Genomic DNA, 5,298 nt, shown 5'->3' on the forward strand with positions numbered 1-5,298 from the left:
TTCACCACTGAACATTGAAGGGCATGCAATGAAAGATTATGTCCTGAAACGAGTGCCAGAGTCAGGATGTACATTGTAGGTGGAGTTTGTATTGCCCCGAAGGATGGTATAAATATCCAAATGGCCCATGGCAGAAAAAAGATTCCCCACCCCTGGCCTAAAATGATGTCAGTTTGCTTTATAATGGATTTGTACAGATTATATGTCACATTAAAGGTGAAAAAAGTTATGAAATGATTCTTGTTGCCATGTTTTTTTTTACATTACTAAAACCTGGCATTTCAACAGGGTGTTTGGGCTTTTCAATTCCACTCAACATATATACAGTCATGGCCTAAACTGTTGGCCCTCTTGAAATTGTTCCAGAAAATGAAGTATTTTCCCCAGAATATTATTGCAATTACACATGTTTTGCTATACGCATGTTTATTTCCTTTGTGTGCATTGGAATAACACAATGATACAGAGAAAATAAGGCAAATTGAACATTATTTCACAAAACAAAACAGGCTGGACAAAATTGTTGGAATCCTCAACTTAATATTTGTTTGCACACCATTTGAAATAAAGAACTGCAATCAATTGCTTCCTATAGTAATCAACAAATGTTTAACATCTCTCAACTGAAATTTTGGACCACTTTTCTTTTGCAGACTGCTCCAGGTCTCTTATATTTGAAGGTTGCCTTCTCCCAACAGCAATTGTAAGATCTCTCCACAGGTGTTCAATGGGAGTTAGATCCGGACTCATAGCTGGACACTACAGAATTCTCCAGCGCTTTGTTTCCATCTATTTCTGGGGGCTTCTTGAAGTATGTTTGGGGTCATTGTCCTTATGGAAGACCCATGACCTAGGATGCAAACCCAGCTTCCGGACACTGGGGAATACATTGCCAAATCCTTTGGTAATCTTCAGATTTCATGATGCCTTGCACACAGTCAAGGCATCCAGTGTCAGGGGCAGCAAAACACCCCCAAAACATCTATGAACCTCCACCATTTTTGTCTGTAGGTACTGTGTTCTTTTCTTTGCATGCTTCATTCCGTTTTCTGTAACAGTAGAATGATGTGATTTATCTAAAAGCTCTGTCTTGGTCTCATCTATCCAGAACATGCTTTCCCAGAAGGATTTTTGGCTTACTCACATACATATTGGAAAACTGCAGACTAGCTTTTTATGAGGTCCTTGTGTGTCTCCTGCCATAGGGTATTGTTTCATTCAAATGTCGATGGATAGTTTGCGCTGCACCCTAAGCCTGAAGGACAGCTTGAATTCTGTGGAACTTGATTGGGGCTGCTTATCCACTTTCTAGACTATCCTACGTTGCAACCTTTCGACGTCCAGGGAGATTAGCTATAGTACCATGGGTTGTAAACTTATTATTATTATTATTATTATTTATTGTTATAGCGCCATTTATTCCATGGCACTTTACATGTGAGGAGGGGTATACATAATAAAAACAAGTACAATAATCCTAAACAATACAAGTCATAACTGGTACTTCTTCATAAACTTCTTGATTATGTTGTGCACCATGGACAAAAAAGCATCAAGATCTCTGGAGATGGACTTGCAATCTTGAGTTTTGTTCATATTGTTCAACAATTTAGGTTCTCAAGTCCTCAGACAGTTCTCTTCTCCTGTTTATGTTTTCCTTGCTGGCATACACAGACACATAATGCAAAGATTGAGCCAACTTCTCCCCTTTTTATCTGGATTCAGGTGCGATTTGCATATTGCCCACATATGTTACTTGCCACAGGTGAGTTTGAAAGTTGGAAAGGTACCAACAATTTCATCCAGACAATTTTGGGGGTTTTATTTGAAATTATGTTCAATTTGCCTTTTTTTCTCAGTTTTTTGTGCTGTTCCAATACACACAAAGGAAATAAACATGTGCATAACTAAACATGTGTAATTGCAATAATTTTCTGGGAGAAATGATTAATTTTATGAAACAACTTCACAGGTTCCCACACTTATCTATACACAATCCTCAACATTGAAATGGCAAAATTAAGAGGGAAAGTTTGTAGAATTATGAAAATCACAGGAACGATAGACATGTTAAGGAACTTATTAAATAATGGCTGTCTGAGAAGTGTTCTGCCATGCTGAATGCACTTGGGCACAAAATCCACTGCTGGCAGCTCCCTTTGCAATTGCCAACTAATGACAAGTTCAAATGTGGTAGCATGAACAACATGTGACGTTCAGTTGAAAAATGGCTACTGAGACACATTGGAGAAATGGCTGTATCACTGGTTCCACAACTAAAGCAATGTAACAATGAGCTGTTAGTGTACCTCAAATAAAGACACTAGCCAATCTGAGGTCAAAGGATTGGACATTTTGAAACTTAAGATTCCCGATCTTTCCTTTGATTCACAGCTACCATTGGAGATCTTCATATTTATGAAAGGCTTATCCAATTGCACATCTAATTGGAAGAGTGTTTAAAGTGGGATACCACAAGGCTCTGGCCTAGCCCCAGTAATGTTCAACAATTTTATAAATGATCTAGAACTGAAGGTAAACTAATCAAATTTGCAGACGATGCAAAGCTAGGAGGGATAACTAATAGAGTTGAGCAAATTTTTCAAAATTGGGTTCCAATTATTATCGGCGACAAATATTGCATTTGCAATATTCGCCAAACACAGCCAAATGTCATTGTAGTCAATGGGAGTGGAAATGACTGGAATCGATCATCAAACATAAATTCGGTATGAATAGGGTACCAATATGGAAATTCAGATTCGGAGATCGATTACGAACATATTCGCTCAACTCTAATAGCTAATACTAGAGAAGACAGAGAAAGGATTCAGAAAGATCTAGATAAGACAAACAATGGGCAGTGACTAATAGAATGGTATTTAACAGAGAGAAATGCAAGATTCTACATCTGAGAAAGAAAAATTAAAATTACATCTACAGAATGGGAGGAATAGAACTAAGCAACAGCACATGTGAACGTGTGAAAAAGGCTTGAGTATACTAATAGATCACAGACTTCACATGAGTCAACAGTGTGATGCAGCAGCAAAAAAGGCAAACACAGTTCCAGGATGTATTAAGAGAAGCATAGAGTCTAGATCATATGAATTAATTATCCCCCTCTACTGGTCCTCATCTGGAATCCTGTGTCCAGTTCTGGACACCACATTTTAAAAAAGACATTGAAAAACTGGAGCATGTTCAGAAAAGAGCTACCAGGATGGTGAGTGGACTACAAAGTTTGTCCTACGAGGAATGGTTAGAGGATCTGGGAGTGTAAAGGGATCATCTTTATTCTCATTTGAACATGGAAACACAAATAGCAATGGAATTAAACTGAAACAGGGTAGATACAGATTAGATATTAGAAAAAACTTTTTGACAGTGAAGGTGATCAATGAATGGAACAAGGTGTCACGAGAGGTGGTGAGTAGAGTTGAGCAAATATGTTAGGAATCGGTCTCCGAATCTGAATTCACCATATTTGTGCCATATAAGTACCCTATTTGTGCTGAATTTATGTTTGACAATCGATTCCGAACATATTCGGTCATTTCCACTCCCATGGACTCCATTGACGTTCGGCTGTGTTCAATATATTCGCCGTCTATCGTAATCGGATCCGAATTTTGAAAAATTCACTCAACTCTAGTGGTCAGTTCTCCTTTAATGGAATTCTTCAAACAGAAGCCGTACAGATAGCTTTCTGAGATGGTTTAATGAATCCTGCTGTATTGAGCAGGGAGTTGGACACGATGACCCTTGAAGTCCCTTCCAACTCTAATATTCTATGATTCTATTATTCTATGATCCTGTTGAAATCAGTAGGTTTCACTGATGTTCATCTAATGTTTATGACAACCTTTAAATAGCATAATGAGAGTTCAGTTTAGCCAAGAGTTCATCTGTTTTATTGGTAAGAGGCAATAAAATCACTTCCAGATACTCTAGACGAGGCATATATACCTTTGAAACAAAATGATTTGGCCTGCTGTCGTGAGAGAATAATCAAACCCCCATGCACTCATGATAGGTAGCTCATCCCACAGAGATTGGTAAGTTCAAGCAACTTTTCTCTAAATATGCTTTTACATTGTGCTTCTCTTCACTTTTGTGGGCCCCGTCAGTGCTTCCGTCCTGCAAAACGGGATTCAGATGTATGCGCCGACTGAGCCATAGAATATAATGGTGCCGGCACCGCAAACGTGCGCTCTGAAGTGCATTATTTGTGGGTGTCTATGCCTACTGGAGGAGGACAGCTAGATGCAGTCTTCTACATCTGAGTTTCTGCCTCCAATTAGGCATATACACCCGAAAATGATGATTGGCAAATCTCACGTTCGTTCTGCTGGCACCTTTATAGTCTATGGCCCTGTCGGTCCATAAGCCCGAATCCCGTTTTGCAGGGAGTTTTGGACGCAATCCCTGATGGGACCAACAAATGTGCAGAAAAACCCAATGTGTAAGCATCCTAATATGTATGCACGCTTTTAGATTTAAGCAGCAAGTATGATGCTATCAGACAGTTATTTATTTACTATTTAGATTTTACATGTTCATGAGGGCAGTATATTTATTTATGTGTGGCCAATGTCCTCAACTGATTAAAACCCAGGCTTTTAGTATTACAAATCAACCATTTTAATTACTGTGTCCTGGTGCTATTTCTCTTCCAAGGCTACTATAAATTCCCTCCATTTAATATGTATACAAGAAAACACTAATGACTTTAGCGTTTTTATTAGTTTTGTCATCATGGTGCCTGAGAAGGTATTATCCCATTACTTATAAAACTGCTACTTCTATTTATAATAATTATCATTGTTACTGTTACCATCATGCTCATAGCAGTGTTAGATTATTATAACTATTAATAATAAACATAATATCACTAAGCTATTTTAAATATTGGTTAATGACGTATTATTAATATATCTCTGTAGCATGGGATACTTTTTTCTACTATTTCCACATTGCTTGATTTATTTCAGTAAAATGGCAAATTACTGGTTGAATTTAGAAATTTTACATAGGTAAATACTAAGTAGGTGTCACATTTAGACTACAAACATTTTCCCTTTAAGGGAGTTACCTATTTCAGACAACCACTTTCCATATACCCTATTAAGGCCTATTGGGACCTACCTCTATTAGCCAGAACTGACAGCCACATCAAGTTTGACTCTACTCTGGAGGACCATTAGCCTCCTTTGGAATCAATGGACCAGCCAACTATTGCTATAATACGGTAATTCCCACAACGTTAGCTTATTGCATGGTCAGCAGTGAGTTTCT

The sequence above is a fragment of the Ranitomeya variabilis genome, chromosome 6, assembly GCF_051348905.1.
Source record: "Ranitomeya variabilis isolate aRanVar5 chromosome 6, aRanVar5.hap1, whole genome shotgun sequence".
Lineage (NCBI taxonomy): Eukaryota > Metazoa > Chordata > Amphibia > Anura > Dendrobatidae > Ranitomeya > Ranitomeya variabilis.